Raw genomic sequence first — 24681 nt, forward strand, 5'->3', positions numbered from 1 at the left:
GCAGAAACCAGATGAATTAGCAGAATGACTGTAGACTACTGCAAGTTCAACCAAGAAGCAGCCCCAGTTGCAGCTGCCATGCCAAGCATAGTATCATGGCTAAAGCAGGATAATAGGACCTCAGGTACATGGTGTGCAGCCATTGATTTGGAGTAAGCATTCTTTTCTATCCCAGTCAAGAAAGACAATTAGAAATAGTTAATGTCCATATGAAATAAACTGACAACAACATGCACTGACACTCTAGCCCCAGGGCTATGTTAACTCTCCTCTTTCATAATACAGTCCAGAGAGATCTAGTTCATCTGGAAATTTTGTCGAAGGTCATATAGATCCATTATAACAATGATATCATGCTGATCAAACAGGTTGAGCAAGAGGTGGATAGCATGCTGGAGGAAATGAACCTTATGAAAGATCAGGGACCTGTCCCCTCGTTAAAGGTTTTAGAGTGCAGTGTTCTGGGAAGTGATAGAACATCCTCTTCAAAGTAAAAGACAAATTGCTGCCTCTTGCATCCCCTACAAGAAGGAAGAAAGCACACGGCCAAGAGGATGCTTTGGGTTCTGTAAACAACGTACTCCAGACCTAGGAATATATCTGGCCTATAATACCAGGTGCAACCTGGCACAAGAAAGGGCTCTGCACCAGGTATGAGCTATAGTGCAAGCAGCCTTGATACTTGGGCTAAAGGATCTGGCAGATCCTATGGTGTTAGAGTTGTCAGTTTTGGGAAAAGATGCAGTATGGAGTTTATGGAAATCTTAGTAGGAGGATCACAGTTCAGGTTCATAGAGTTCTGGATCAAGGTTGTACAACTTTTGAAAAATAGCTCTCGGCATGCTACTGCTAAAAAGGGAACGATTGATCACGAGACACTTAGTGGTACAAAATGAAACGTGTCTTACTGAACCCACCATGTCATAAATTCTGGGGGCCCAGTCACAAGATGAAAGCATTATATTTGGGATAAAGCATGAAGAAGACCAGACATAGTGCAGACCTTGACATCACCCATCACAGTTTTATCGATACTCTTCTCTCAGCTCATATTGATGGCCATGTGGGGTAGGAGGTGGGGTCTTGAACAACAAGCTGAAGGAAGAAAAAAGGGCCAAACGTAGTTCACAGGTGGGTTGGCTAAGTATGTGGATGAAGGCTTAAACTGGACAACAGCTACATTAAAGCCTTAGTCAGGAAGAGCCCTGAAGACAGAGGAGAGGGAAAATCTTCCTAATGGGCAGAGCTTTGGGTGGTACACATGGTATGGAGGAAAAAGTGGCCTGACTTTCGAATATTATCTAATAGGCAATGGCAAATAGCCTGGCTGGCTGGTCAGAGGTCTGAAAAGAAAGAGATTTAGAAGGTTGCAGACAAGGAGGTCTTAGAGGCTTAGAGATATATGGATACAAATACTGGTGTGGGCAAAAAGTGTGAAGATCTTTTTGTCGCATGTCAATGTCCACCAGAAAGTATACATTATAGCAGAAGAACTAAACAGCCAAGTAGACAAAAATCACTCAGCTAGTTGATGTTAGCCTGTCTTTGTTAGCGGCCACCCCAGTGCTGGCATAATGGACACATGAATGAAATGGCCACGGTGACAAGAATGGAGTCTATGAAATGGGCCTATCAGCATGGAGACCACTTACCAGAGCTGAGCTGCCTACTGCCTCATCTGAAAATTCAACCTGCCAGCAGGGAGACCAATGCTGAGCTCCTAATATGTCATCACTCCTACTCAAGTAGCCCTTGGCAGCAAGTTGACTACATTGAGGTCATTCCATCCTGGGAGGTGCAGCATAGAAATAGATTACTTATTTGGGGTATGCATTTGCAGCCCACCAATCTTCACCAAGCACAACCATCTGGGGACTTACCCAATGCCTGATCCACAGGGACGGAATACAATACAATATAGCATCCAAACAGGGAAATCAGTTTACAGGAACTGATTTACAGTTTTCAGGTGCAGGAAGGTGCCTGTGGCCATGGGTTCCACTGGTTGCAACACATGCTGCACGTCCCAGAATCTGGTGGCCTAGTATAACACTGGAATGGTCTGCTCAGGGTGAAGTTCAAGTGCTTTCTAAAAGACAATACTCTGCAAGAATGAGGTACTGTTCCCCAGGATGTAGTAGACCTCGATATGGCTCAGGATCCCAGATAGAAACGTAAGTGGGGCCATAAACAATGGCTTCAAACAGGAATAGCCCCATTTACCATCATTCCCAATGACCCACTAAGGGACATAGTACTTCCCATTCCTGCAACTCTGAATTTTGTGAATTAGAGGTTCTAGTCCCCAAAGGTGGTATATTCTTGCTAGGGGACACAGGAAGGGTCCCACTGAACTAAGCTTCATCTGCTGCCTAGGAACTTTGGAATTCTTGAGTTCAGGGACAAGTAGGCAAGGAGTCAACACCCTGTCAGGGAAGCTAACTCATCACCAGGAGGAGGCAGGCTTGATGTTATTCGACGGAGGCAAGTAGGAATACATTTGGTACTCAGGTGATCCTCTTGTACACCTCTACCTTCTCCAATAGTGACTGTAAATGGACAAGTGCAGCAACACCTGCCTGAGAAGGGGATTGTTACCAGGGGCTCAAATTTCTCAGGAATCAGGGTTTTCACACCACAAGTTTAATTATTGAGAGCAGCAGAAGTGGTAGCTGAGAGAGAGAGGAAAATTTAGGATGAATAGTGGAGGAGAGAGTCAATGAGTTCAGTTGTGGCTCAAGACCAACTGCAAAGGTGGGGACTGTAGTTTGTCCCACTAACTTCTGTCTTTGAAGTTTCTCTTCAGGAAGACAACAGTTCCCTGAATGTGTAGGGAGAGTGAATCTACATGGTGCAATGGGTGGACTGTGACAGACACAGAGATGTGCTGCTCAGATACCTCTTCAATAAATGGCTTTTTGCCTGATTACAAGGAGTGTGGTTAGGTGACAGCCTTTAACTGTTACCACTTTCAAGTTCACCTCAGGTTTTGAGTTGAGGTCACACGCTTCTCGGGGAGGCTCTGGCTAATGACCAAGCAAGACAGTGTTGTAAAGGCCTCGCCATTGTATCCCAGGGAGGGACTTCATCTTTGCTCTGGAGCTACCCCTACCCCATCTAGTTTTCTCCCTTTTCCTTTCATCTTTTTTACATTCTTAATTTTATCACTGTTTACTTCCTTGAGGACCCAAAAGACAAACCTAGTCTCTCCCAGTTCCACCCATCCCCGCTAGGTTCAACTCCAACTTTCCTATTTCTGTTGACAATTGTAGAGGTGGTATTGTGCTTTTTTCAGGTGTGGATACAAATGCTTACCAGATTCATCTCCTATTATTACAACTAAAATCTATCCACTTAAATATTTTAAGACACCAAAATGCACCTTAAGCTATGGCCAAATATCTTACATATGAAAAAGGATAGATAATACTATCATATGGTAGGATATATCACAAATGCATCAAGCGTATCAAAACTAATTCAGTCTTAAAACTATTCTGTGGGGTGGGTACTATTATCAGTCCTATCTAACGAATCAGGAAATGGGCACACAGTGTGAAGTAACCTGCCTAAGGTCAATCGTCCATGAGTATATCAATAGATTCATGATTTAAACATAAGTTGTGCTCCAGTGTCTTTATCTGTAATCACTTTACTCTTCTGACTCTAGGAAGGGTTTAGCAGTACCCTAACATTGTAATAAATCAGTGTTTGGAGAAACCAGGACTGGTTTATACACTTGTTTTGAGGAACATAAAGATACAGCTGTTTTAGGAAAAGAGTTTCCAAAACAGTAACAAGCAGTTAACTTTTAGGTTTTGTTACTGTTGAAAAGTAATGTTTAAGAAAATACTTCGACGGATTACCTCTGATTTGCGTACAGACTGCTGTTTCCAAGTCGGTCAGGCAATCTCCTTCTCAGCATATCTCGCCAGCTGGTACCTTAACCTAAAATAGAGGCACCATCTTCTCTACAGAATTAGTTTCTCCTCATTACTTCACTCTGTGGTCCAATATTCTCCCATTCACTTGGGCTGGAAATCTTGGAATTTAGTAATGATGATTTGGTAACATTTTTGCTTTTTTTGGTTCCTGGTTTAACTATTGTAAAAAGTCTGAAGAAGGTGTCTGCTCTCCTTAAGATTTTCACGGAAAAGTGACTACACTAAGGTCTACTTTCCTGCCAACTGCAGAGAAATAATTATAGATTAAAGTAAATTTTTAAAACTCTTAAACACAACCTGGTTTCTCGCGGGCCTCCAGCACGCTCTCTGGCGCTTTTCCGGAAGAACTACAATTCCCGTCGTGCTTTGCTGCCTTCTCAGCCTACAATTGCACACGTAATTTCCGTCCTCATTGGCGGTGGGTTCTGGATTTTGTAGTTTGTGTCAACTTCTCTTTTTTCGGCGTCTTGGGAAGGGAAAAATGTGGCCGGATCGACGGCTCTGTATCTGGTATTACAAGGTGGTACTTTAAATAAATTAATAGGATAAGGTATCAAAGTCAGTTTAGCGTCAGGTTTTTATGTATTTCACGTTCCGCCTTCCTCTTACCGCTGGGCCGGGAAGGGGAAGTGACGTACGTCCGGTGTAATGGCGGCGCGGTGGAGCGCCAGGTAATTACCGAACTCCGTAGACTAGCTACAGGCAGCGAACTGAAGTGGGGGTGGTGGGTTGCCAGACCGGGTGGGAAGTGGAGGGGAACCAGGAGTGGGTGCGGACTCGCTGGTACGGCCGTGGGCGACTCTGGGGTGCGCTTGGGTCTCCCGCCGCGCGCTGGCCCGTGAGGTTGGGTTGTGAGTGTCTGTCGGGCCGAGGAGTCCCAGCGGGTGGGGTGGGGAGGGGGCAGCGGTGAACTCCCGCCCCGCCTGCGCGAACAGAGTAGCTTCCTCGAGAGGTTCCTGGGCTTGTCTCTCCGCAGTGGCTTTATTGTGGAATCCAGCACCAGTGCTGGTACTCTCGCCTTTCGTGTGCGTGTGTTTTGGGCGCGGATCACTTAGAGCCTCCCGAGTCGTTTGGGCTTCCCAAGGCCCTTTTCTTAGTGCCACGGCCTCGGGCCACGGTTGTGGGATCCATGAATGGTAGTTAATTAAAGAACAGTGGAAGTTTCACTCTCATTCCTCTTTGCGGCGTAATGTGACTGATTCTTTAAAATTTCATTAGTCGTTTCTTTTTCATTCATTTGCCGCGTAATTTTTGACGCTTACTAGTATTTATTACTGGAGACTGTTCGGTTCTCATTACATGTGTTCTTCCTCTGTCATCCTTTATCCTTCCATAACCTGAACTACCACCAATAAGGTGATAACTCCCAAACTTGGGTCTCCAGTCTCCACATCTCTGTCGAGCTCCAATCCTATAGTACGTACATTCGCACGTAACGGTAATATAATATCATAGTTAATTTTACTGACTCCAACTGCAATCATCAGTTTACCGATTTTCGCTTAATTCTTAAAACAATTCTTTGAGATAAATGGAGAACGAAAAAAATGGGGAAAGCCTATTCCAGATGCAAGAATTAAGTGATTGAAAGTGTGGTAAGAGTTTGCTTTTTAAGGTTTCCACAGACTAGGAATAGCAGATAGAGAAACAAGCAAACTTGGGCTTCAGAAAACCAGTTAACTGGCCTCCTCCTTATCTGTATTTAAACTTGTTTTAGGATTGCCAGTTCACCTCAGTTAACATCCTACTGTGGAAAAGTGGATTTAGAATTGGCATTAAAAGTGTGGTCTTGATTACAAGAAGCGTCTAGTATCTGTAGGAGGAGGAGGCCTACTTGAATTGGTACTGGATGAAAGACTAGTAAACCAAAGACTCCAGTCTTGTTTCAGAACTTATTAGGTCTGTCACTTGGGGCAGATTACCTAACATCTCTAGTCTCAGCTTCCTCGTCTAAAAATTACAGGTTGTTTTGAAGTTGAAGAAAAATAATGCATCTTGTAAGGCACTGAGACTTCAGAGGCCAAGAACCTTTAATATCCTTCCTGACCCAGTGGTTCTGAAAATGTGGTGTCCTGAATCAGGAGAATTAGTAGCGTCAGTATCTCCATGGAACTTGTTAGAAATGTAAATTACTGAGCTTCACCCCAATCCTGTTGAATCAGAAGCTGGGGAATGAGGGACCCTTCACTCTCTTTTTTGCCAGAGCATTCCCGAGATTCTCATGCCAGTTAGTTTGAGAGCCACTGTTCTAGCCCATCTCCTAGGTATCGGCTGTGGTTCACCCCTACTCCCAGAATCAGGTTTGCTGCCTTCTTTGCTCCAAAGTGTTTGATCTGTGGCCAGCCAGTATTTTCCTTATTATGCCGCCACATCCTTCCTCATGTTGCATAGCTTAGTTCCAATCACTTCTGGAGTTCTTACACTTCCTAGATTGCTCATCTGTCTTTCCTAAACCAGTCTTCTTAGCTCTGTCCTTTTTCCCAGCTGCTGCATTGTTAGAGGTTAAGTCTCTTCCCTGATGATTGTGCATTGCCAAGAGTTCTGCAGTGGCTCCTTGTATCTGAGACCACCTAAGAGTGTACAGAGTGATACATTGTGTATTTATAATGCCCATGCCTTAATTTGAACATTATTTTCTGTTTATGGTTCACTTGTATTTGGACTGAATCTTGTACTACCTGGTATATCCTTAACTTGATATAAGTCATGACTGGCCTAGAGCTAGTTCAAGAAAGAAGTGGCTATTGGTAATATAGCTGATCCCACTAATGACTTGGAGGGCTTCCTTGCTGCAGTTCTCTACTTCTCTGTTTAAATCTGAGAATCCTAGCGTGGGAGGATAACGGAACAAAAAGGCCTCTGGCGTATTAGCTTTAGCAAACTTCCAGACGTAATAAACCTGTAGCCTGAATATTTTATCTCAATATATACATTTCCCAAGTGGACATTGGAAGAGACATTTCAAGGCGTACAACAGAGTACAAACTTTCAAAGCATTTTCTTCAGAAATAATATATCTGGAGAGGAAGCAATGATTAAAGCAAGCCTTTGCTATTTGTAGCTAAGTTAATAAATCTTTCCCAGTGAACAGATACCAAAAAGATGGTGTGGGCTGCCTTGGCCTGGGGACATAAGGGCTCCTGGAATTATCAAATAGTTTGGCTAATGGGAGGGAGAGACCCAGTGGAGGTTCATGTTTAACTTGACTTTGATCCTAACTCATAAATGGATCAGACTAGAATTCAGTACTTCCATCTCAAAAGCTACTCTCTGAGTCCTTTCCTGAATTAGTTTACCAGGACAGCTTTCTTCTAAACCTGGGGACAGGAGCCTCTGGAGTAGAATGTAGTGCTGTGTGTCTAGGGGATAGTTCATAAACTTCTCTGTGGAGGACACGGCATCCAAGTTTTCTTTAAAACTTAGAATGTGATTTACTAAATGGCGCTGTCATTAAATCTTCCGCAAGCCCACTTATAAAGCTGTGCAGGGAGAGTTGGTGAACATATCCGGCCCATGTACTTAGTTAGGCAAGCTGATGAACAGATTTGGGTGAGGGGAGACAAAGTGGTATGAATGTTTGAAAGCATGCAGCATCCTCAATAATTAGACTTGTTTTGGTAAGTTGAAGTAACTGCACCTCCAGGATCAGATTTCCTCTTGCAGTGCCTTCAAAGGAACTGGGTTTTTTTGTTTTGTTTTTTTTTTTGTTCTTGTTTCTTTTTTTCATGGCAATAGGGAGGTATATTCAAGCTGCTCTCCAGGTTAATGTGGGATGAAGACAGATAAGGAATGGCACCTGATAGGACTGTCATGATGCAGTTGATGACATATAGCTTGCCTGTTCCTAGAAATAGGGGTTGATATGTGGGACAAGGCTGCTGTGGTATTCCTTGGTAAAGAAGTTGTCAAAATATCATTATAGGGAGTTAAGAAACAGGAGCAATAATCAAAAGTCCACACACCTCTTTTTATATTTGATATTAGAATTGGAACCTATTAAGTAGCAGGCACTGTCCTAAGTTCTGGATATATAACAGTGACCAAGAACTTCAAGGATCCAGTGTTCTTCTACAAGGTCTTTCATCTCTCTGAGTCCTTACTGATGCTGTCTCATTGCTGGAATGACCTTTTCTCCCTTTCCTACTTGTCCTTCAAAATTCAGCTTCTAAACCCATTTCTTTGTATATGCCCCAGACCCACCTAGTTGCACTTCCTTTTTTCCAGTAGTATTGAGTTTATAACCTTGCTATAGCACTTCTCTGCTCTACCTGATGTTAGGAACTCTCATCTCTCAGACCTCAATGTCTTCTGTGCAGCTTAACATGTATCTCCCCTCACTATACAACAGACAATGCCTTTAACCCTCTATTCTTAATTTGTTTCCAAAGAACAGGGGGTAAGGTAAGAAAGTAGAAAAAGACCCTCTGGCTTTTTCTCTTAACCTTATACTTCCTCATTTTCTCAGCAAGTGCTTTTCTGAACCACTTTTTTTTTTTTTAGGAGTTTGTAAGCTTTTTGTCTTTTTTAACTTTTATTGGAGTATAGTTGATTTACAGTGTTGTGTTAGTTTCTGCTGTACAGCAAAGTGAATTAGTTATACATATATCCACTCTTTTTAGATTCTGTTCCCATATAGGTCATTACAGAGTGAACCACTTTTTAATATAATTATCAATTATGGCACCAGCCTCATTATTATTATTTTTTTAGTTCTGTTTTCTCATCTGTACAAAATTTTTCCGTTTTTATGACCTCACAAAGGAGACTCCCCTGCACAAATACAAACTTTAAGACAAAATGAAAAAGGAGCTATTCAGTGGGTGATTAGAAGCACTAGAGCTACTTCTTTGCCATAAGATATATATTAAGTAAAGTGGTGAGGGTTGTGATATAGGTTTGAAATGTAAGGTTTTGTCTCTTTGTTATCTTGAAAATGGGTATAAATTGAGCTTAATCGCAGACCAGTAAAACCCATAATGGTAATATTTGTCCAGTGAATGAGGTGCTGGGGTTAATGAGGAAAGTTAAATTCTGTTGCCAGCCAGTTGAGCTGTGAACCAAGTGAAGTGTGGGGAAACTGAGGCGAGACGAGGTGGGCTTGTGGGAGGTGGGGTCAAGTACAAGTGATTGAGGGTACAGGAGCAGTAACGATGTCCCTTAAGGTTTATTTTATTCAGCAATTAGAGGGACTGCTACCCCAAGAACTCTTTTCTGTCAAAGAGTAATATAAGGATATAGATTGTTGATACATTGAGACAGAATTTTCATTTTTGAAATTTAGAAGGAAATTTAGAAAGTGTGGAATGATTGAATATATCGTAGTGAGATTTTTTTTTTTAACATCTTTTTTTTTTTGTGGTACGCAGGCCTCTCACTGTTGTGGCCTCTCCCGTTGTGGAGCACAGGCTCCGGACGCGCAGGCTCAGCAGCCATGGCTCACGGGCCTAGCCGCTCCGCGGCATGTGGGATCTTCCTGGACCGGGGCACGAAGAACCCGTGTCCCCTGCATTGGCAGGCAGACTCTCAACCACTGCACCACTGAAGCCCTTTTTTTAACATCTTGATTAGAGTATAATTGCTTTAAAGTGTTGTATTAGTTTCTGCTGTATAACAAAGTGAATCAGCTATATGCATACGTATATCGCCATATCCCCTCCCTCTTGCGTCTCCCTCCCACCCTCCCTATGCCACCCCGCTAGGTGGTCAAAAAGCACCAAACTGATCTCCCTGTGCTATGCAGCTGCTTCCCACTAGCTATCTATTTGACCTTTGGTAGTGTATATATGTCAGTGCTACTCTCTTACTTCATCCCAGCTTACCCTTCCCCCTCCCCGTGTCCTCAAGTCCATTCTCTACGTCTGTGTCTTTATTCCTGTCCTGCCCCAGGTTCATCAGACGCTTTTTTTTTTTTTAGATTCCATATATATGTGTTAACCTACAGTATTTGTTTTTCTCTTTCTGACTTACTTCACTCTGTATGACAGACTCTAGGTCCATCCACCTCACTACAAATAGCTCAATTTCGTTTCTTTTGATGGCTGAGTAATATTCCATTGTATATATGTGCCACATCTTCTTTATCCATTCATCTGTCGATGGAAACTTAGGTTGCTTCCATGTCCTGGCTGTTGTAAAGAGAGCTGCAGTGAACATTGTGATACATGACTCTTTTTGCATTATGGTTTTCTTAGTGTATATGCCCAGTAGTGGGATTGCTGGGTCATATGGTAGTTCTATTTTTAGTCTTTTAAGGACCCTCCATACTGTTCTCCATAGTGGCTGTATCAATTTACATTCCCACCAACAGGGCAAGAGGGTTCCCTTTTCTCCACACCCTCTCCATCATTTATTGTTTGTAGATTTTTTGATGATGGCCATTCTGACCAGTTTGAGGTGATACCTCATTGTAGTTTTGATTTGCATTTCTCTAGTGATTGGTGATGTTGAGCATCTTTTCATGTGTTTGTTGGCAATCTGTATACCTTCTTTGGAGAAATATCTGTTTAGGTCTTCTGCCCATTTTTGGATTGGGCTGTTTGTTTTTCTGATATTGAGCTGTATGAGCTGCTTGTATATTTTGGAGATTAATCCCTTGTCCATTGCTTCGTTTGCAAATATTTTCTCCCATTCTGAGGGTTGTCCTTTCGAGTTGTTTATGGTTTCCTTTGCTGTGCAAAAACTTCTAAGTTTCATTAGGCCCCATTTGTTTATTTTTGTTTTTACTTCCATTTCTCTAGGAGGTGGGTCAAAAAGGACCTTGCTGTGATTTATGTCATAGAGTGTTCTGCCTATGTTTTCTTCTAAGAGTCTTATAGTGTCTGGCCTTACATTTAGGTCTTTAATCCATTTTGAGTTTATTTTTGTGTATTATGTTAGGGAGTGTTCTAATTTCATCTTTTACATGTAGCTGTCCAGTTTTCCCAGCACCACTTATTGAAGAGGCTGTCTTTTCTCCATTGTATACTTTTGCCTCCTTTATCAAAGATAAGGTGACCATATGTGCGTGGGTTTATCTCTGGGCTTTCTGTCCTGTTCCATTGATCTATATTTCTGTTTTTGTGCCAGTATCATACTGTCTTGATTACTGTAGCTTTGTAGTATAGTCTGACGTCTGGGAGCCTGATTCCTACAGTTCTGGTTTTCTTTCTCAAGATTGCTTTGGCTATTTGGGATTTTTTTGTGTTTCCATACAAATTGTGCAATTTTTTTGTTCTAGTTCTGTGAAAAATGCCGTTGGTAGTTTGATAGGGATTGCACTGAATCTGTAGATTGCTTTGGGTAGTATAGTCATTTTCACAAAGTTGATTCTTCCAGTCCAAGAACATAGTATATCTCTCCATCTGTTTGTATCATCTTTAATTTCTTTCATCAGTGTCTTATAATTTTCTGCATACAGGTCTTTTGTTCCCTTAGGTAGGTTTATTCCTAGGTATTTTATTCTTTTTGTTGCAGTGGTAAATGGGAGTGTTTCCTTAATTTCTCTGTCGGATTTTTCATCATTAGAGTATAGGAATGCAAGAGATTTCTGTGCATTAATTTTGTATGCTGCTACTTTACCAAATTCATTGATTAGCTCTGGTAGTTTTCTGGTAGCATCTTTAGGATTCTCTATATATGGTATCATGTCATCTGCAAACAGTGACAGTTTTACTTCTTCTTTTCAGATTTAGATTCCTTTTATTTCTTTTTCTTCTCTGATTGCCATGGCTAAAACTTACAAAACTATGTTGAATAATAGTGGTGAGAGTGGGCAGCCTTGTTCATGATCTGAGGGGAAATGGTTTCAGTTTTTCACCATTGAGAATGATGTTTGCTGTGGGTTTTTCATATTATGTTGAGGTAGATTCCCTCTATGCCAACTTTCTGAGAGAGTTTTTATCATAAATGGGTGTTGAAGTTTGTCAAAAGCTTTTTCTGCATCTGTTGAGATTATCATATGGTTTTTCTCCTTCAGTTTGTTAATATGGTGTATCACGTTGATTGATTTGCGTATATTGAAGAATCCTTGCATTCCTGGGATAAACCCCACTTCGTCATGGTGTATGATCCTTTTAATGTGCTGTTGGATTCTGTTTACTAGTATTTTGTTGAGGATTTTTGCATCTATGTTTATCAGAGATATTGGCCTATAGTTTTCTTTTTTTGTGACATCTTTGTTTTGGTATCGAGGTGATGGTGGCCTCGTAGAATGAGTTAGGGAGTGTTCCTCCTTCTGCTATATTTTGGAAGAGTTTGAGAAGGATAGGTGTTAGCTCTTCTCTAAATGTTTGATAGTATTTGTCTGTGAAGCCATCTGGTCCTGGGCTTTTGTTTGCTGGAAGATTTTTAATCACAGTTTCAATTTCAGTGCTTGTGATTGGTCTATTTATATTTTCTGTTTCTTCCTGGTTCAGTCTGGGAAGATTGTGCTTTTCTAAGAATTTGTCCATTTCTTCCAGGTTGTCCATTTTGTTGGCATATAGTTGCTTGTAGTAATCTCTCACGATCCTTTGTATTTCTGCAGTGTCCGTTGTTACTTCTCCTTTTTCATTTCTAATTCTGTTGACTTGAGTCTTCTCCCTTTTTTTCTTGATGAGTCTGACTAATGATTTATCAATTTTGTTTATCTTCTCAAAATACCAGCTTTTAGTTTTATTGATCTTGCTATTGTTTCTTTCATATCTTTTTCTATTTCTGATCTGATCTTTATGATTTCTTTCCTTCTGCTAACTTTGGGGTTTTTTTGTTCTTCTTTCTCTAATTGCTTTAGGTGTAAGGTTAGGTTGTTTATTTGAGATGTTTCTTGTTTCTTGACATAGGATTGTATTGCTATAATCTTACCTCTTAGAACTGCTTTTGCTACATCCCATAGGTTTTATGTCATCATATTTTCATTGTCATTTGTTTGTAGGTATATTTTGATTTCCTCTTTGATTTCTTCAGTGAGCTCTTGGTTATTTAGTAGTGTATTGTTTAGCCCTCATGTGTTTGTATTTTTTACAGTTTTTATCATAGTGAGATGTGCTTTTAATTTAAGGCCTGATTTCTCTGTGGGTAGCTTTGCAGATATTTAAATGATCTTTTTACCCTGCTTGGGTAGAATGCAGTGGAACCCCACAGGTTAGTAGTATGCATATATTTTTTAGAGGCAAGTTGGGCAAGTTCTTATAGCCAAGAGATGAAGACCTTGTGAGAAATCTTGTTAGGTCAAAACCGACTTGCCTCCTTCTAAAATGAAATGAGGATTATCTTATTATGGGATCTTCCCTAAATGGATCCTTCCCCCTAACTTTCTCTTGTATACAGTGGCAGAGAGAATGGGGAGATTTGATTTTATCTCCTATTAACTGAGAAAGCAAAATCAGTGGGATTTGATGACTGACTGGTAGTGAGGAAAAGGAAACTGTCACTTGGCTAGCTTTACAGGTAATATCTTAGAGGAAGGGCTGGTTTGAGGAGAGGAGGAAATGAGTTCCAGTTTGGACTCCCCTAGTTCAGAGGGCCTTTGGGACATCCACATGGAGGTTTCTATAGGCATTTGGCGATAAAGATTTGGAACACCGTAGAAAAGATTGAGCTGGAATAAAGTCATTCTTATGAATATGAGTTGAAGATGTGAGGGTGGAGATGGTCTTCCAGAAAGAATATGGAGAAAGAAAAGATAAGCACTATTCATTTGTTCATTTAACAAATATTGAGACTTCTATTTTGGAATTACAGCAATGAACAAAACAGATAAAAATCCATGAGCAAAGATTAAACTCTATGAGATAGTAAAATGTTAGAGGGGTGGACAGAAGAAGAGACAAGAGCAACACCAGGTGAACTTGGCACCCCCGTAAGTTGAGAAGTGAGAACTTCAAGAAGGGGGTTAGCAGTACCAAGTGCTAGAAACAACGTCATAAAAAAAGGAAGTGGCCCCTGGATTTAGCAACAAGGAGGTCATTATGTAACCTTGACAAGTACTATGTAATAGTGGGAGTGGAAAACCAGATTGTGGTGCGTAAGAGGGCTTAACGGGAGATTAAGAATTAGAGGCAGCCAGTGTGGACTCATCTACCAAAAAAAACCTGGTTGTGTAGAGAAAGAGACTGGAAGTAGAAAGGGGGTAGGATCCAGGGCATTTGCCCCATAAATGACATAATTTATATTTAAATGAATCAGTAAAGAAGTTCAACATATAGAATTTTTCTTTAAAACCAATTCATGTGGAAATCAATACTATAAATCAAGAAATAGCTGATAGAAACTTGGAAACAAACAAAAATTGACAACTTCCCTGCTGTCATAGAGCCTGCATTCTGGTGAAAAGCAGCACATTACAGGATGGATCTTCCTATGTACCAACAGAAGAATGCTACTTAAAAAATGTTTAAGCAGCATATCCAAATGATCATATCACTTTAATTTCTTTGGTAACTTAAACACAGACTAATTTGGACTGGTTTCATCGTGTAGGAAATGAATGGGGGGGTAATACCTCCTCCCAGTTTATAATGAGTAATTTTCAATATGAATATTGGTATTACTGATTCCTTAAAATGATAAGAACTTTTAGATTTTTGTCATTTTTTTAACTCATCTGAGTCTCACTGTCTTAAGATGTCCCCAAGTTGGTCCTGTCTCCCCTACATAGGGTCGGAGACCAGTCAAAGGTTTTTATATTGTTTATTCCTCATCACTTAAAAACCCAAACAATATCCAATACTATCTGCACAGTTTTTAACCCTGTACTTCAACATGGTAACCTTCAGTTATTCAAATGGTTATGCATCAGAGCGCATACCTGATGTACAGTGGTGTACCAGGAAGCAAACAAGGAGGACAGGTCTGCAGTTCTTTATTTGTAATTCTGATTTGACGTTCAGAATTTTGTTCAGACTGTAGAGAAGAAATACAGTGCAGATTTATTTATTAAGTAATTCCCCTTTGGGGATCCAGGGCAACATCCTGTAATCAAATACATGTAATATTTCCACAGTGCATCAAGTGAAGAATCACATTAAGTCTCAAGTTAGTGCATGTCAAATTTTGCTGCCAAATGAGTTTGGCACAAGCTAAAGAAAAATCTGAATTTCAAGGCTTTTCAGATTTCAGAATTGCAGATAAGGGATTGTCACACTGGTGACTTTTCCTAAAAAGTTTTGGCCCTTTTATTTTCTTGAAATTGTGAACCTGTGCTGAATTCAAATTACAGTATCATTTTTTTCTTATGTGGCATATCATGGGGCAAATTTCTCACTAATATGTATATATCCAAAGAAACAGCAAGAAAAACTAAGGAGTCACTTTTCTTAAACAATGGAGTTTTCCTTCAGTACAAATAGGGAAAAGCCATATCAATTTTGTCATTAATGCTTAAGAACTGTGGCCAGGGAATTCCCTGGTGGTCCAGTGGTTAGGACTCTGCACTTTCACTGTGGAGGACGTGGGTTCAATCCCTGGTCGGGAAACTAATATCCCACAAGCTATGCTGTGCGGCCAAAAAAAAACAAAAACAAAGAACTGTGGCCCATCTGTTACTCCTATCTGTTCCCTGAACAGGAAAATCACTATTTGGAAGGGTCAGGAGCTTGGGTCCTATTAGTAGATTTTCCCGAGGATACCATCGCCTTTTTTTATTAAGAACAGATTTAAACTAGCTTTTATTTTGAATACTATTTAATATTCTATCTTCCCCACTGGGCAACTAAAGTTTGTTTTTAACTCTGTTATAATGTTTGGAGTTTGCCACACCTTCTGTTACTATTTAGAATGCAGAAGAGCAAACTAAAGGAAATCCACTTCTTTGACTGTTTTTTTTTTTTAATTTAATTTATTTTTGGCTGCAGTAGGTCTTCCTTACTGCGCGCAGGCTTTCTCTAGTTGTGGCGAGTGGGGGCTACTCTTTGTTGTGGTGCGTGGGCTTCTCATTGCAGTGGCTTCTCTTGTTATGGAACACGGGCTCTAGGTGCACAGCCTTCAGTAGTTGTGGCTCACGGGCTCTAGAGCGCAGGCTCAGTAGTTGTGGCACACGGGCTTAGTTGCTACGAGGCATGTGGGATCTTCCTGGACCAGGGCTCAAACCCGTGTCCCCTGCACTGGCAGGCAGATTCTTAACCACTGCACCACCAGGGAAGTCCTTCTTTGACTTCTTTTAACAATTTTAGGACAGTATGCTTCCACAAATTCCTCCAACATAGGTTGAGGACACCTAAGGGACAATGATAGATGTGTTATACTGAAATGATTGAGAAAGCATTGCATTTCAGCCATTACTTGAATATTTTCTCATTTTCTGAATATTTGAGATAACTGTGGAATTTATAATTTCAGAGTTTCCAGTTAACAGTCTAAAGCATTTCTTACAAATCTTACTGAATATTTTGCTCTCTGATGCTTGCTGAAACTACATCTTATTATAAAATATCCTCCTTGCTCAGGAGAGCAGGTGTGGTTTTGCTGAGTTGCTTACTTGTGACAAGGAGAGAGAAATTTAATAATTCATCATAAAATCCACACAGTGATGCTAAGAAGAGCAGTGAGAGCTATAAACTCTAGATAAATTGCTCTCATTGCAGGAATTTCCAATTAGTCTAAGTATCAAGCATGCACATGTTGAACTCTCATTATTTCCCTACAGGCATATTCTATATAAATGTGGATGATGATAGTACTTCATGCATTTTTTGTTAGAACTGCAGTAGCAGTCTGCAGTATTGTCAATTTCACACTTACCTTTTGGGAGGTAGAAATGTAACAGGTTGTACTTGATTGCCAGAAAAATGTTTGGTGATGATGGTTAAATGGAAGAAAGGTGAAAGATGACACTGATCAGAAAAGTCATTAAATTTAAATGGATGAGATAATTTGAAATAAAAGGCATTAAAAATTGCCCTGTGTCTGTGTGTAGGTAGGTTGAGGAGAGAAACCAGGTTTAAGACCCAAGAGGGATAGTCAAGGAAAATACTAGGTCTTGCACAATAGAGTCAGGTGATTTATTTTTTCATATTGTACCTACCTGGTCACAGTGAATTCTAGGTATGCAAATTAAACAAGGGAATCCTTAAAATTATTCATGTTTAGAAAGAAGTAGTGCCTCATTATATTAACATCAAAACCTTTACTATCTGGAACTTAAGAAGAATGGATCAGTTTAGAAAAGAAAAATTTTCCGGATAATAGAGATCATATCTGTTTACATTTTATAATTTACCAATTTGGCATCAATTTATTAATGTTGGCATTTTCATTGGGATGCAATATCAGATGGTTTTAGCATCAGATAAACTTTTTTGAATTTTAATGCTGTTTACTAGCTGTGATTTACTTGTACACATTGCTTCAACTCTGTACCTCAATTCTCTCACTGAAAAATAAGACTTAAAAAATCACGAAAGCAGGGTAATCATGAAGGTTGAATTAAGAATATATAAATGAAGTGCCTGGCATAGTGTCTTCGTGGCTATAATAAAGTATTATTATTTGTTATTGTTGCTATTGTTATCTTACTCTAAATTACATGTTTCTGACTTCTAACACAGGAAATGTAATTAGTTCATCTCTGGATATCTCAGAAACATCATTGTAATGTGCTATAGAATCTGTTAGTGTGGATGGCAAATTAGTTTGTTGGGAGCTACTGCATACATTGGCATTTCTTCCATTGGCTGGTTTTGAACGGTGTTGGGCCGCCTGCGTACACCATTGCACTATTCCTATCAGCTTTGGGACACTGATCATTGTATTATTTTAAATATTTATTTATTTATTTATTTATTTGTTTGTTTGGCTGCACCGGGTCTTAGTTGCAGCACGCGGGATCTTCATTGCGACATGCGAGATCTTTTTTCAGTTGCGGCATGCAGGCTCTTAGTTGTGGCATGTGGGATCTAGTTCCCCAACCAGGGATTGAACCCAGGCCCTCTGCATTGGGAACACGGAGTCTTAACCGCTGGACCAGCAGGGCAGTCCCATCATCGTATTATTTTAAAATGACTTGTCTCATTGGAGAACTGTAATATAGTTGAGGAAAATGCTATTTTAAAGTTTGTATAATATTGGCACTAAAGCTTAAACTATCTCCTTTATTATCAATTTGGGCACACTATATAGGTAACAGCTGATTTTGAAATGAGTCTTATTTCGGGTACATGCTAAGATAAGTTCTCTTGGGTAGAAAATATGTATCTAAGGATTTAAGTAATTCTGAGAGTCCAGATCCCACCCTTTTCTCATTCTTCTACCCAGAAAACCATGATGTGAATATAATAATTGTCAGCAAGTTCACAGTCTTAGTGGACTAGGAAGTGTTTTCTTCCATTATTTTGTCTCCCATGAAGAGAAAAGACCTTCAGTCCATCTCCTTTTTTAGAAGAAAGGCTCCATAGAGGAGTTAGTGCTGAATTCAAGATAGCATGAGTCCTGCTATATAAACAAATCCCATTTTAGAGTAGGGCAAATTGTTCAACTTCGGATCTAAGCAGGGTCTACATATGACATATGTTAAGTCTGTTAGGCCTCTTTTATTCTTCAACAGCTGTGCCATTCGTTTCTTTTTTTGTCCGCCATGCTATTGAATTGTTGGAGAAAGTGCTTCAGTTGTCTTGTATGTTAAAGTCCATCAATGAAAAATCCCCAGTAACGTACCTAGTAGTCATCAGATGGTCTTGGCAGGAATTTGTAGACTAGAGAAAATTTGTAAGCTAAAGAGTTGCTGGAACAGTAAGTGGTCATATCTTTAGAACACGCGAGTCCATGCGGACACCATTTTGTGTGGGTTAGATGGGTCTGGACTAACTAGAAATAAGAATTTGACCCTAAATAATCCATGTTGTATATCATGACTTAGATTGGTTTAATTTTTCTCTTTTGCAAATGAGTGGAAATCCATTTTACAAATTGTGGTTTCTGTTGTCAGTTGTCAGTTGTCAATTCTTGGCTGTCATCAAGGCAGTTTTTTTGTTTTGTTTTTTTCATTTTATTAATACCCCTTCTGGTTACTCAATCTAAGCTGAAGGATAGACCATTATCTTCTGGAGATGTGATCAATCCCTATCTGCACTGTTATTCAGTGGGTCATGATTGTATATCAAGTTTGTGATGGTAGTAGTATCTCTAGTGCCAGGTTTTTCTTGTTTATGTAAAATGATCATTTGGCATCATAGTAGCTGCAGAGCAGCATTTACGACTCTGGAGATCACACATTGATGATTGCAACATAGACAAACTCTAAGATGAGCATTATTATATTATCCCTTATTTTCCATAATCTGAATCTGCCATGGAAAATAACCAAACAACTCTTCCCATTAATTCGGATATGAGGTTTTTTTTTTAACTTTGCCAGTATCTGAAGAATTAATTAGTATCATATCTGGAGATTGTCAAAAAACAAGGATCTTGGGAGTACCATGACTAAAAGGCCCCAGTGTCTGCTAATCATTTAGAATTGTGTTGTTCAGTATGGTAACCAGTAGCCACATGTGGCTATTCATGTTTAAATATAAACTTAATTAAAATCAAATAAAATTAATTTTCTCAGTCCCACTAGGTACATTTGAAGTGCTCAGTAGCCACACGTGACTCTTGTATTGGTATGGTGGCTACTGACAGGGCAGAATATGAACCTTTCCATCAGTGCAGAAAGTTCTGTTATACAGTGCTGATTTAGAAGTGTTAGCCAGCAGAGAGGGAAAAAAAATAACCAAGAGGATCAAGGACAAAAATATGCAAAGAAGTGCATGACAGTCACTGCTGTCTAGCATCAGGGGAAGGAGGCCCTTGTTCTGTCTTCAGTGTTTTCTCCTTCAGGATCAGAAAAGTCCTGGAAATCAGTCACAGGTGATGATGGCAGCAGTATCCATCAGCATATTCCCTGAAAAAAGTAAAGAGTACTACGTAGAGGCTTTTACTTGGATTCTTTTGAGGTTCCTTCTGGACGATTCAATTCCTGAGGCTCATTCATAGAGGAGTGAATGTAAGGAATGAGCAAAAACTATTAATTTATATAACAACATTATTAGAGGAGAGTGGAATCCTTTATTGAGGTATAATACAGTATCATCCTGGGAGTTAGAACAAATTATGGATAGTAAGGACATTGAGAGTTCCCTAGACTTTTAATTTTTACATAAAGTATGTTCCAGATCTCACCAATTAATAAGCATATTTAAGCCTACAGGCAAAATAAAATTTATAGAATTTGTTTCAGTCTATGTATATGAATTTTTTTTAACTTGAGAAGTTCATTGAAACATTTATTGTTATCAGATACATATCTCGTATATATAGGAAGACTGAACTCAATGCAGGTTTTTTTCCTCTCTCAATTTTTCATGTTTTCTTTTCATTTTAAGGATAATAAAAGTGTTTTATGAACATATTTAATCATCTGGATGACTGCATTTCAGTGCTTAAATTTGTGTTTGTGATCATGTTATAGTAGATAGTGTTACTTTAATTATCATGGCTGATTTTTTTTTTTTTTTTTTTTAAGGGCTGCATTAGGTCTTCGTTGCTGCGCGCCGGCTTTCTCTAGTTGTGGCGAAGCTTTCTCTAGTTGTGGCCAGCGGGGGCTACTCTTTGTTGCGGTGCACAGGCTTCTCATTGCAGTGGCTTCTCTTGTCGCAGAGCACGGGCTCTAGGCACACAGGCTCAGTAGTTGCAGCACGTGGGCTCAGTAGTTGTGGCTCATGGGCTCTAGAGCACAGGCTCAGTAGTTGTGGCACACGGGCTTAGTAGCTCTGAGGCATGTGGGATCTTCCCAGAACAGGGATCTAACGCATGTCCCCTGCGTTGGCAGGCAGATTCTTAACCACTGCGCCACCAGGCAAGTCCCATGACTGATATCTTAAGCTCCAGAAAACCTGCACTGTGGTCGTCAGTGCATTATGAGTGAGAATTTTCTCCCTATAAATTGTGCCCAGAATTTCTCAGATTTAAAAAGCACTGATACTGATTTTTTTTTTTACATGCATGTATGTGCTTCTTACCAGTGAGTTAAGGATTAATATTTGGAATTTATGTTTCCCTTTCCAAATGATTTATGACTAAGTTCTTCATTATAAAGTAGGTAAGCTGTGGAGTCTCTGTTTTACCTTAAGTGACTCATGGTTTAAGACAAATTGAGAACCAGTTTCTCATCCAGAATTGGAAAGCTGAGCAGTCTTGAGGAAGAGTTGAATGTTGGAATTACCTTGGGGATGCTTTCATAAAACCAGCGTGCCTAGGTATTCCCCCCACCCCCACATACGTATCTTCTGCTGTGGTAAGTCAGGTGGGCCCCAGTAGATGTATACGTAATTTTCTGATCATGCAAGTTTTCTTACTTCAAATTATTTTTAACATAGTGACTTAGGGATCTGGTTTTACAATATTAAGTAATGATCTGAAACTGGTGTGTGTGAAAAAAGCCCAACCAGCCACTTTGCTTTATTAGTAGCTTAGTGCTTTGCTTATCATTATAGATTTACTTTTTATAAGCAGAACATAAGCTCCATGTGGGCAGGGGATTTTGTTATGGTCGTTCATTGCTGTCTACCCAGTTCCTAGAAAAATGCCTGACAAAATAATACAAGTGCAATAAATATTTGTTGTTGTTGAACAAGTATATGTATAAATAATACTAGGTGATAAGGATATGCTAGACTATAACAATTGTGCTAGTAGAAGTAAAAAACAAAAATACCATTCCCTTTGAGCAAAAGTTAGTTGAGTAAAATTTTGAGTTTTATAGCTCTATACATTTATAGCCATAAAAACAGGATCTTTGAAAAGAATCATGTGATTTGTGTATGGCACATACACATTGTGTAAGTCATCTTGAGGCAACTGGGACGTAAAATCCATCCAAGACAAGGTGCCTTCAGGGTTGTATCACCTGAGGTGAGGGAGGAGTAGCTTCTGTTTTTTAATTAAAAATGTTTGTGCATTAATATTTGATATAATTAATAGAGTTAGATTTAGGTTTGCCATCTTATTTTATTTCATTTTGTCCCCTTTGTTTTTTGTTCTTCTCTTCCTTCTCTCCTGCCTTTATAAGTTAAATATTTTTTTAATTCCATTTTAACTTGTCTGTAGAGTTTTTAGCTATATTTATTTATGTTATTTTTTTGGTCATTGCTCTAGAGAACACACTATATAGCCTTAACTTTTCACAGGCCTCTTAGAGTTCATATTGTTCTGCTTCAGAAAAAAATGCAGAAACCTTGCCTCATGTAGGTCCATTTTAGTCCATATATATCCCATCTGCATACACTATGCCTCTCAAGACATTGTAGTTTTTGCTTTAAAACAAACCTGTGTATTTTAGATAAAGGAAAAAGTTGTCATTTATATTTCTCGAGAAAGTTACCATTTCCAGTGTTATTCATTCCTTTTTGAAAATCCAGACTTCCATCTCCTATCATTTCCAATAAGCCTGAGGAACTTCCTTTAGCATTTCTTATAGTGCAGGTCTGCTGGTGATACATTCTCTTGGTTTCTCTTCGTTGTTTTTGTTTGCTTTGTTCAATCAGTAAATGTTTTTATTTCATCTTCATTCTTAAGATTATTTTTGCTGGAATTCTAGGTTAATTCAGTTTCTTACTCTTTCAGCACTTTAAAAATTATTCTGCTGTCTTCTGGTCGCCTTAGTTCCTGATAAGAAGTCATCAGTAATTTGAATTATTTCCTTTTACATAATGTGTTGTTTTTTTCCTCTTGCTGCTTTCAGGATTTTCTCTTTATCTTTGATTTTCAGCAACATTGTTTCACACATATATCAAACAGGCCAAAACAAAATAAATAGCAACTTCATAGATGGGAAAAAAGGAAAAAAAAGAAACCTTTTATCTTTGGCCTTTTTAACCGTCTCATACAAACCAACTTCTTACAGTACAGCTAAGTACATACACAAAAAGGTTACTGGAATGCTCGGAATAAGATTTTTGTTGTGGTGGTTTTTGTTTTTTTTACAAGGTTTTTTTTCTCCTTTGAGATTATAATGAATATGATCACACCACAAGTAAAGTCAGAAGTAGGACAGAGAATGCTCTGAAGGCTGGTTTGGTCATCTGAGATCATTAAAAATGGCTGACCCCCAAAAATATGTACAAAAATATAAAATGTAAATAAAAAATACAAATTTTCCTTTTTAAGTACTTTAAGAAAAAAGTCAGGGCCTTGGAAGTTTTGGTTCTTTTTTCTCCCCTGTTGCAAATTTGCATTGTGGTTAACTACTGACTACTATATATGACTGTGTGTATAAGTGTGGTTTTCTTTATGTGTATCCTGCCGGGGATTCTCCAAGCTTTGTGAATCTGTAAATTTGTGCCTTTCACCAAATCTGGAGAAATTTTGGCTGTAATATCCTGAAATATTTTTTCTATCCCATTCTTTCTCTCTTTCCTTCTTGGACTTTAATTACACATGCACTAGGCCTTTTGATAATTGTCCCATATGTCCCTGATACTGTTCATTAAATTTCTTTATCTGTTCTTTAGATTGGATAATTTCTAATGATCTTACATCAAGCTTACTGGCTTTCCTTTGTCTCCATTTTGAATTTTTTGCTTCATATATTTTTTAGTTCTAGGATTTCAGTTTGGTTCATTGTTTGTTTTGGGTTTTTGGTTTTTTTTCTCTTGCTGAAATTTTCTATATTTTTATTCCTTGCAAGCATGTTTTCCTTTGCACTTTTGAGTATGCTTTAAAAACCTCGTATACTAGTTTCAGCATTTGGGTTCGTGTCTCAGTGTTGGTTTCCTTTGATTGTCTTTTTTCTTAAGATTGGGCCACAGTTTTCTGATAAGTTGAGTTATTTTTTAATTGTATCCTGGACATTTTACTATTATGTTAAGGCTTTGGATTCTGGTGCATTCCTCTGAGGAATAGTGACCCTTCAGGCAATTAATTTGATTAGGCTTAAATTGCAAATTCTGTCTCTTAAGCAGTTGTTCACATCTCAGTTCAGTCCTGTGATCCTGAGTAGAACACTGTTTAGTACATGTATTGGTTCAGCGGTGGTCAGAGATTTGGGAGAGTATATCTAGCCTGTGGGGCTTCCTTTCTTTGGCTCTCTCCACTTTGGGAGCCGCTGAGCAATGATGTGCTTTAGATTGCATTTATATTTTATAGATTGACGAATTAATCTGGTGTATATTATTTTTACTAACCTAGATAGCATGCTAACCATTGTAATGGAAATTTTTCTTGACTTAGTGATTTGTGTACATCCCCATCTGCATTAAATGATAGCAACTCTGTATCACTTTATAGTATCTAGATTATTTGTGTTTGTGGTCCAGTGAAAAGAATACTTAATTGGGTGTCCTTAAGCTAGGTTTCTAGTCCACCGCTAGCTTGTTTTATAGCTTAGGACATTATTATAGCTTAGGACATTGAAATGATTTATCTGACCGTCAGTGTTGTTAAAAAGAAGGAATTGGACCAGATAATCTGTAAGATCCTTTCTCACATTCAAATTAGAAATTTTCTTAATTGTATTTGGTTATTTTGGTACTGAGCACAGTTTTTTCTCTATATTTTCTACTTCTTTTAATTTTTAAATTTTTTTATGTTTCATTTTACTTTTGTGATTTCGTTACCTTATACCATACCATAAACTATTTAGATATGCAATTCCAGTAAAATACTTGAATGGCAGTTGTGTGCGAACATAACTATCAGTTCAGCATTTTTCAAAATTACTAAATTTTACTTAATAGATGGCTACTGAAAGGCATTTTATTTAGCATCTAACATTGATGACTAGGTTTATTGTGACCAAATATTAGTT

The 24681-nt window shown here is 38.9% G+C and overlaps 1 protein-coding gene across 2 annotated transcripts in view; it reads left to right on the forward strand.

Annotated features, from left to right (window-relative positions):
• The first annotated feature begins 4531 nt into the window (after positions 1-4531).
• CWC22 (CWC22 spliceosome associated protein) overlaps positions 4532-24681 on the forward strand; it is a 63063-nt gene continuing 42913 nt past the window's right edge. For both annotated transcript variants that reach the window (XM_089916617.1, XM_022570161.3), the window contains exon 1: positions 4532-4615. The gene's annotated coding sequence lies outside the window, so the exon portion shown is untranslated. The remainder of the gene's footprint in view (positions 4616-24681) is intronic.

This window comes from Delphinapterus leucas, chromosome 8 (assembly GCF_059928025.1).
Source record: "Delphinapterus leucas isolate spDelLeu-1000000601 "Yukka" chromosome 8, BTC_Dleu_Yukka2, whole genome shotgun sequence".
NCBI classification, from domain to species: domain Eukaryota; kingdom Metazoa; phylum Chordata; class Mammalia; order Artiodactyla; family Monodontidae; genus Delphinapterus; species Delphinapterus leucas.